This window comes from Nasonia vitripennis, chromosome 4 (assembly GCF_009193385.2).
Source record: "Nasonia vitripennis strain AsymCx chromosome 4, Nvit_psr_1.1, whole genome shotgun sequence".
NCBI classification, from domain to species: domain Eukaryota; kingdom Metazoa; phylum Arthropoda; class Insecta; order Hymenoptera; family Pteromalidae; genus Nasonia; species Nasonia vitripennis.
In genome coordinates, this window is record NC_045760.1 from 32,045,224 (window position 1) to 32,054,700 (window position 9,477).

A 9,477-nucleotide genomic window follows, 5' to 3' on the forward strand; every position below is an offset into this window, starting at 1 on the left:
TTAGCAGACTGACGGCTGCGACGAGCGCGTTTTATTTACTCTATTTGTAATCGAATTTAATCTCCATCCGTAAGACTGCCTACGGCAGCGGCTAAAAAGTCATTACAAAGTCCGATTGGCAAAGAGAGAAACGTACGTATAACGAGTTATTAAATCCCGTTCGTCTACTCTGGGCAACGTTTTTGAACGAGAATGTACGAGTGACGAGTGAAATAAAAGAGAGCCGAGCATTAATTCTCTGTGGGGGAAACAGTGCTTCGAATTACGCGCACATAACATCGCTAATTGCTCGATTAAAGCTTTAGTCTCTGGAAAGGAATTTCGAGAACGCCTCAAAGGACTAATAATTCCCCAGCAGGTGAAGTCTTGGAAGTTGTTGTTATCCTTTCTCCTTGGCCTCGTGCCTTCGAGAACTCGTGCGCTGCGCTATCGTAAATTTAATTATCGCACTTTTAGAGCGAAATTTTAATGAACCTTTCTTCACGTCGATGTGCCTCCGAACACTGTGCGCCTTGAGAAAACTCATCTCGTACGTTACAACGTAACCGTACACCAGCCGTTAGGGTCACCAACAAGTTACGAAAGAAATGCGTTATCTCTCTCGCGTTGAAACTGTATGAGAGAGGAGAAGAAAATTTCAAAAACTAATATAAAGCGTCGTATCAAATCGCGAGCGCAGGTGAAAATATCGCGTCTCTCTCTCTCTCTCTCACTTCCATAATACGCAGCCCGGCGCACACACTTTTCGAGTTGTTGGCGCGAAGGCTTAACTTTGAGACTTTAGGTAGCGCGAGGAAACTTGGTTGCAAAACATATTACACCGCGGTGGACTTTAATTTCGCGTCAGTCTTACTTTTCAGCGTTCTGCGGACGTGAAATGCGTTACGGGAGTATAACTTTTGTTGCTCAAGTGTATATAGCAGTTCACTCGTTCCCGTGTGACCAGCTCCACGGGAAAGAAGACAGTGACGATATTAAAGTCGTAAACAATGGGACTACGTGAGCCGCGGATACAGTCCGCCTGCGCCCGATGAAAATTAAAAATGAATCAGACAAACGAGAAAGTATCGGTTTTTCCTTCGAATTTCGAATGATCTACCATGATTAGCTCGATTAACTAAGAACTTAGTAAATATTTTTTCTATATCGAACATGTGATGTTATATAATTAAAAGATGCGAGGTGGGATAAGCGGCAAACTCGGATTCAATTAAATTCTGGGGCTTGTTGAGTAATTTTAATACCTTTCCTGTATGATAAGACTTCTTGCCGAGGACGATTCTGCAGCAGCAGCGAAGTTTCATGCATATCGTTGAGATCTTTCGTGAATTATGGCCCTCTCGCGTCGCAGTTAGCGCGAGCTCGCGCGAACGGATCTGCCAAAACTTTACTGATTCGTCAGGTTACACACACACGTACACACGAAACTGCAGCGGCTGAATTTATTAGAGCCGTTTGATTTTTACCGAGAAGTTCGAGTAGGCGGCGCATTTATCGCGGGGGATTATCCGTTTGGTCTGCAGGTTTTCGGGTGACGAATGCGTTCGGGGAGGATAAATAGCGAATTTTTAAGAGACGTGTGTACCGCGGGATGGTCACCTGGAAGATATTCATATTTTCGAAGATAGGAAGAGGCACAATCGAGACAATATTAAACGGCCTTGGTACAGCTCTGGCAATATATAAACTTTTATCTCGATCCATCGGATCGCGGATATAAATCACGTGTTGTACAGGTAATTTTTATTGCCTCTTGAGTACGCGAGGAAAGCGCTCTATATTGATCGCGTATAGCCGTTGGTTCGTTTGCTCGACGACGATGCCGCTTTTAAATTGGAACTGTATTTGCTAATAAAACTCGGGCGTATACGATATCTTCGAATTTCATTTTATTAGAAACCTAACTTTATTGCCTCTGAACGATCCTTTTTTTCAATCAAACATTAAACCATAGTTGCCCAAAAGGCCTCCGACGCTCATTAATGAGTCAATTGCCAGTCGCGACAGCGCATCGTATCTCGTCCTCAAAACACTCGCACTCGACACCAATCCTTTCAGGTTTTATGTTAATTAGTTTCGCGGATACACACACACACACACACACGTTGAACGATCGGCTGGCGTTGCTCTCTCGCGCTGCCGGCAATTATCGTCGATGGCACTCTGTGACTGCTCGACGCGAAACATTACACGAGTTTGCCGCATGAATTCAGCAAGAGACACCGAGAGTATAAAGCAGCGAAAACACGGACGACGCTACTGGCTAATGCATAATTTACATGGGAAGTAGGAAGAGAGAGAAGGCTTTAAAATAACCAAAGCATGTGCCTAACGAGCTGGGGTGTTTAATTGCACTCTTCCTTTTTTCCTTTTTTTTTTGTTTAATTTTTTAGATCTCTGCATACAAACGTTCCAAACAGTAATGCGCATAATTTCTACATACGTAGACGATGGTCTTGGTCGTCGCACAAAGGCTCCCTTTTTCCTCTAAACATTTGCAAAGCCGCGACGAGGCCTATAAAAGGATTATGAACTTTGCCGAGCGCGTCGGGCGCCAAACTTCCGTCGAGTGCGAACTGAACGAGTTTAACGAGTCAGTGGATGAGAGAGAGAGAGAGAGAGAGAGAGAGAGAGAGAGAGAGAGAGAGAGAGAGAGAGAGAGAGAGAGAGAGATAGAGAGAGAGAGAGAGTCTGGCCTATATAGATTCCGACCGTCGATGAGAAAGGTTATAGGTCGTAGTCGGCGGAATCTGTAAAAGATAAAGAGAGAAAGAGCTGGCGTAGGCGATGATGGTATTTAGCGGGGATAATTAGCAGTTTCGGAGTATCGGTTTTAAGTGGGGTGAGGTTCGTGCATAATGAGGAATAATTATTAAATTCGACGCACGATTTTTTGGTATCCCACTAGTTGTAGAAACGAGCAGACTATGCCTCTTTACGACTCATCCCGAGCTTCGGTCCACGTGACAAAGAATCAGCAGTGCAGAAGTTCCGCCGATTCCGCGAAAATCGGAATTAGTGTCAGTTAAATTGAGCCAACGTATTAGACCAGATAGAAAACGAGCCTCTCCACTCGTACTCCGCCCCACTCCGCGTTCGGCCCTCCAATCAAAGTTCACTTTGAAGAGCGCACATCCTAGGGCCAATTTTCCCGCTGAACCCTCGGCTATCTCACACACGCCTATACCTGTCTGATCGGCTTTAAAAACCGTTTTAATCAAAGGACTTTGATCGAGTGGATAGTTGAGTATATTCGGAGAAGCAGCAGAGCTATCAATTCCAGAACCGTCCACGAGAAGGTAGCACAAGATAAATAAAAAGCTAGAAGACGAGACACGACTTTAAAACGCTAGCTGCAGCAAGAATAAAGAGAATTTAAATGAGGCGAAACAGTTGTATTACAAAACATGATACGCGACTAGGAAATGTGTATCGCGTCGACTCCCGGCAAATTTGCAAGCCCAAGCAAGTCACCCGCATTTCAACGAGGAGAAATGTGGAATCCTCAATCTTTCGAAATTTCCATCCGCGCACACGCTCCTGCTTGTATACCCGGTCGAGCACGTCCCGACCCGCAATTTAAAATATCCCTCTCGCACTGCGTGCAGCGGCGCACGGCTTCGGTGTGGCGCCTAACCAGAGAATGCAAATGATAATCCAATGCTAATGGGGAAGCGCGCGGGGCTATTGTCGAGCGATGCCGCGAGTATCTTGAATCATAGAGCGAAAGGGAGAGAGAGAGAGAGGTGGCGAAAGCTGTACAGGGAGATGTGCTGCTATACCCCCCGACCGCACCTGCCCTTTCACCTCTGAGCTATGCCGCCATTTGTTTGGCGCGAGTACGGTATGCATAAAGCGATGAATGTGTACGCGTATACAGATATATAGAGCGTTGGTGAACAACGGCGGTTTCATCATCGCGCTCGTTAAAATTAATTGACCACCGATATCGGCTACGGATGATTGCATTTTTTTCCTGCTACACCACGGATTTGATGAATGTGTTTTCCCAGATGGATTAATTATATGGAGGACCGAAATCGTGTTGCACACTCTGTTTTCGGCCAACCTTTTGTTATTTATTATTTAGAACTATAGGGGGATGTGACATGATTGCGTTGGTATGGAGATGCTTGGACTCATTGTGTTCTAAAAACGTAAACCCCCAGAATCACTCGATTTACAGCAGGAACTGCCTGACCATCAGCCCTACCTAGATTTGCGTATTTCTCTGTCCTCTTTAAGCCTATGTAGGTTAGATTAACGAGAAAACGTGTCAGGGTATCAAAAAATACCGATAAGTGAACCCCAAGAAATACGCGATTTTCGTGTTTGGATACAATACCTAGATCCTTAGCAGCAGCTTACCTTATTAGCCAAGAAAATTAATTCTTTTGATCGACGTACCTCATTCACTTGCTTTTTGCAAAACCTTCGTTTTCTTTTTCGTAATTCGACCTAATTCCAGGTAAAATGCGCTGGAGAAGGGAAAAGACCGTAAGATAACGAAGAGAAATCTCGAGGCGAAACTGACAAACTAACGGTACACAGCGCAATTGCTGTCTCCTTTCGCTTATAGAAAATAACGAGTACATAGAGGAGGCAAAGAAGGGCCACTCTTTCTTTCCGAGAGAAGCCAACGTCGCCGTTGGTGAAAACTCGAGCTGGTGCACAATGCGACGCGTCTTTCCGTGCACGTGAATTCTTGCTTAGAATACCTTATTATACAATCCAGCTCTTTTTATGTATAAGCAGAGTATATATTTCAGTTGCCAGCTTATGATATTCGTCGAGAATGTTGACCCGCTGCATGAAAAAAAAGCAGTTGCGAAGCGAAATTACGTCTACTCTTAACTCGCTGTGTTATGCGAATGAAACAAAGTGACCAAGAGTCCAATTAAACCGTGAATTATAAAAGCTCTCTCCGACTCGCTTGTCTCTTTTGCTTCATCCGTTATTCCTCCATCATGCTTCTGTTTCTTTATTTCTCGTCCGCAGCTTGATACCACTTTTTTCGTCCGACTCCAGTATTTTTCTCCCTCTCGCTCGGCCTCACGTCGGTTGCTTCTCTTTTCTACTCGCAGCTCCGCACAGCAGTCATGCATTAGTAATCGCCGCGTGGCGGAAAGAGAGAAAGAGAGCCAACCGGCCAGTGTATAGCGGCAGCTCACGAAAATGCATCTCCTGGGATTTATTCAATTTTTCCCGCTGCGCACGCGAGAGCGTCGTCTGCTTCGATGCTCTGCTCTCTGCTCCGCTACGCGTGTGTCTGTGTGTGTCTATACATGTATATACGAGTATTTCTGGAGACTCTCCGTCAAGTGGTTTCGTCGAGAAAAATAGGTCCTCGAGACTTCCTGAGTAGCGGGTATATTTGGCAACAAATGCCTGGATAAAAGATTGTTGAAACCTCTGCTTCTCCAGGAGTGCCGTTTAGTTTATTTTCCTACAATTATACTGGGGCAGTTTTTTCTTGCGAAAAATGAGGAAAAAAATCGTCGTGTTTTTCTTTTTTTACTGGTCCTTTGGATGTGACCTAAAAAGTGAAGCAGTTTGAACGAGAAGAACATTTATTAAATTAACGAGAAGAAAACAAAATTCTACATAAAAAAAGCATACCATGTCTACTCGACGTCAATACTCCGTCCGAGCGAAGCGAAGCCAAAAAGTGAAAACTAGAAAAGCACTACTAGTGGTTCAGCTTACTTTTTCGTCAGCCAAACGACCGGCGGCATCACTACTATTACAATCGACTAGTTCGAAGCGCAGAGGGTCGGCCAACTTCGGCCCCGCGGGGAGTACACGTGAATTTCTCCCTCTCTAATGGCCGAAAGTTCGCTCGTAAAGATGCGCCTCTCCCCGCGCAGAAATGAAAGCCTCGCACGGCTGAAAAAGGTAAGCGCACGAAATTCAACTTGCCTGCCTACGGCCACTACTCGATAATCTCACCGAGAGCTAATAACCAACTTTTTTTATCTCTCCGTATACGCCGTGATTAAAATTGAGGGACGTACGTGTTTGTCTGCAGATTTATTGAAATTCAATCTTTGTTTTTTTTTTTATCGTGGTTCAAAGGCGAAACCACAGGATTTAGGAAAGAGCGCGTAGAGAGCTAACGAAAATTTAGCCGACGAGCTTAAAAAGGGACGGAGTAGCTAATTTTCTTTATTCGAAAACTTAAGCGCCTCGACTTTCTGCTCTAATCTCCAAGTTTTAACAGTAATAAAGCAATTACATAAATCCCAGGGTCGTCAGCTATATACCATACGGGAGTATACGTTTCGCCGTTGTGTAACTTCGGGATATTGCCGCACACGCGGATATGATGTATAGAGAAGAGACTGGCCCCGGATACAGTATACGTGATCGGAATGCTGAGGGAAATTAAATTGCTGGCCGACACGTTTCGTTTACACGCGCCGCTGAGAGAGATGTGTCCTCTTGACTCTAAGTTGTGTGTGGATCTTCCTGCCTGATGGGCTGCTCCCCTACTGTCCTGCGATTGCATTCTGTGTCCAATTGTAATTTATACGTGTATTTCGTTAATATCTCACGCTGAACTTCCTCGACGATCCCTTGCGCGCCGATGTATTAAAAACTCGACTCCGACGCGGAAGTGCTCTCGCGTCTCTCCGCCGAAAGCTCGCTCGCAACGATAGCGTCCTCGAAACTTTACCTAAGCGTCTTTTTCAGCTCAGCGTCGTGACTTTACCCTCCACCAGTCAGTTTATCCCCTTGTATACGGACGGGTGTACGTATCTACGTCCTCCTCGTCTTCCTCGAAACTTTCTCATTTTATCCATGCGATCGGGTAGTTTGCGCTCCACTGCACGTCTAATGGGTTACAACTACGCGCAGACACGAGTCCCTTTTGTCTCTGCGAGAATGTACGTGTATTTTTAATTCCTCGCGCGAAACTCCTATTCCGAGGTCTGATGAATATTTTTCGTTCCTCTTTTATTTCGGAATCTTCAGAGAAAAAAACACAGCCTCGCGTCGGTGGATTATACTCACGCGGAGAGTTCGGTGTGATTGATGACGCGATTGATTATGATAGATAACGAAGGCCGCGGGACAAAAAATTCAATCACGGATGACAAAGCCTATAGCGCGAGGTGGTGAATGGAGCCGCACTTTTGAGAGTATCATTTCGCGCTTAATAGCCTGCGTTAGTTGGCGGGATTGATCTTGTCGATAGCGTCGAGATTGAATTTTCGAGTGTTTGATGGATTGACGAAGTTCTCCCTCTCGTAAGAAAATGACCAAGCGCACGCACCGCAACGAAGCAGCGAGCTGGAATCTAGGCTCAAGCCCATCCACACGCAGCTAGTCTCGCGTTTACGCGACACGGGAAATCGCTCTGGTCGGTCGGGCAGTGAGCGCAAAGCGAAACCAGTGGTCCTCTACCGCTCTGTCAATTGCTCGGCTCGTGGGCAGCTGAATTTGTGAATCCAATTATAAGCCATCGGATCGCAGGGCCGCTGTGTCGACTGTCTAGCTGACGCTCGCGGATGATTTAACGGGATTCCGCATGCGCTTATGCAGATCGGATGTACAGAGAGTTGAGGGGATGCTTTGAGTCCATTCGCAAAGTTTCATTACGAGGGTGATCAGGGAGAAAAGTGCCTTTCCCTCGCGATGCATCGGTCGCTTCGATGCCGGTGCGTGCTGAAATTAATTGCTCGGATCTCGATTAGCGTCGGCCGCACGGCTCGGCCTCTCTGTCGCTCAGATTAGCCATACACGTTCTCTCGCTATAAACTTGGCGGCAACACGAGACGGTCGCCGCATTAATCGTCGGCGCTGCCGCTGCAGTCTGCGACCGCGTCGTCATCTCCGGCTCTCTCTCTCTCTCTCTCTCTCTCTCTCTCTCTCTCATTCTGACCTCTATATGGCTCGAGTTCACGCGAGGCTTCCTTTCGCCCCTTTGATATTAGCCGCCAGCGAGCCGCACCCTCCCAAGTCCTCCTTACACGCTCTCTCGTGCGGTAATTACGTTGTTGCAAAGCCCGGCGCTTTCTCTCTCTGAGCGATATGGTTTTGCGATACTAATGGACTCGAAAACGCGCGCGGCCCAGCTTGCTCGCGAAAATTCGCCTGTCAGATGTGTCCGCTCGCTCGGTTGCGTTATTTTCGTCGTCCGACGGTTTAATTAAAACGCGCTTTTTTAATACTCGCAGCTCGCGCGCGTGGCTGTCTCTCCGGTCTTAATAAATGATAAATCCGTTCGCGGACGAGATGTACAAAGAGAGGAAAAAAAAGTAACAAACCGAGGCTCATTTTTATTAAGGAGCGATTCATATACGGAGTTAAAACACGTTGAAGCCGCGCACTGCATGCGCGAGATAAATGTTCGCCGCGGGATGAAGAATCGCGTAAAAAAGTGATTATGCGGAGATTTCCCTCATACCACGCGGCGCTTTTCGCTTATCCATGTCCGACTACGCGTTTTTTCCTCCGGAGCTCGTCTATTTCTGCCGAGTTTTTTCTTTCCTTATACATACTTTTGCGAGGGCCGATAAGTTTGAGCTTGTATTACGCGTAAACGCTTATACTCGTAAACAGTATCCACTCTCGGCTTATAACGAGAGCCTCGCTCACTCGAAGAAGAAAAACAGCCCGAGTACAGCAGCGCTAACGTGGAAATAGGAGCCGCGTCAACAATGACTTGCTCGAAAGGAACGGCCGAAGACGCGCGGAGAGAAGCTTTTCCCCGATATCCCCGACGGAGAGAGAGAGAGAGAGAGAGAGAGAGAGAGAGAGAGAGAGAGAGAGAGAGAGAGAGAGAGAGACATTGGATTAAAACTCGAAATCGAGTTGCGCGCCGAGCTCAGTCCGTCTCCTTAATACGCGGATCCGAGGCCAGTAGGAGAGAGAGTATACGATCCGGCCAAATTTACTTTGCGACAAACTTTCCATACGACGCGACCTTCCCTCTATCTTTCCCCGCGCGAAATAAAAAAGAAGAGCGGTGTACCCGCGCCTGACACGTAGAGAGATGGAACTTTTCAGGGCTTGTCTCTCGCGGATTCCTCTCCGCGGCCTGTCCTTTCAATTCTCTCGGAACTATTTTGACCCGTCTTTTCGGCGGGGCCGGCAATCTCGATACCGTTTTTACCGCCACGCGCGCGATGAAAGTTCAGGAATTTCTTCTGATCCTTTCTCGCTTTTGTCGACCGGGAAATTGGGCCGCCGTCGGAATTTTGTTTAAACAATCGATTTCGGATACTGCGCGAACACTCGAGTTAACTTCCGAGGGTATTGTGTATTACGAGCAACGAGTTTATTTCTGTTGTACACCCGCCCACGCGCGGAGCAGAACTTGAGGCGTATAAATCTGTAATACATGTAAGTTCGCGGAATGTCTGTGTAACAAGTTGTATTACCAGCCAACTTGTACTCCCTGAAGCCATACGTACGGCTAACAAGCAATTAAACTTGCTGAAGGCACGGTCCTTGTGAATTAATTAATTAAAC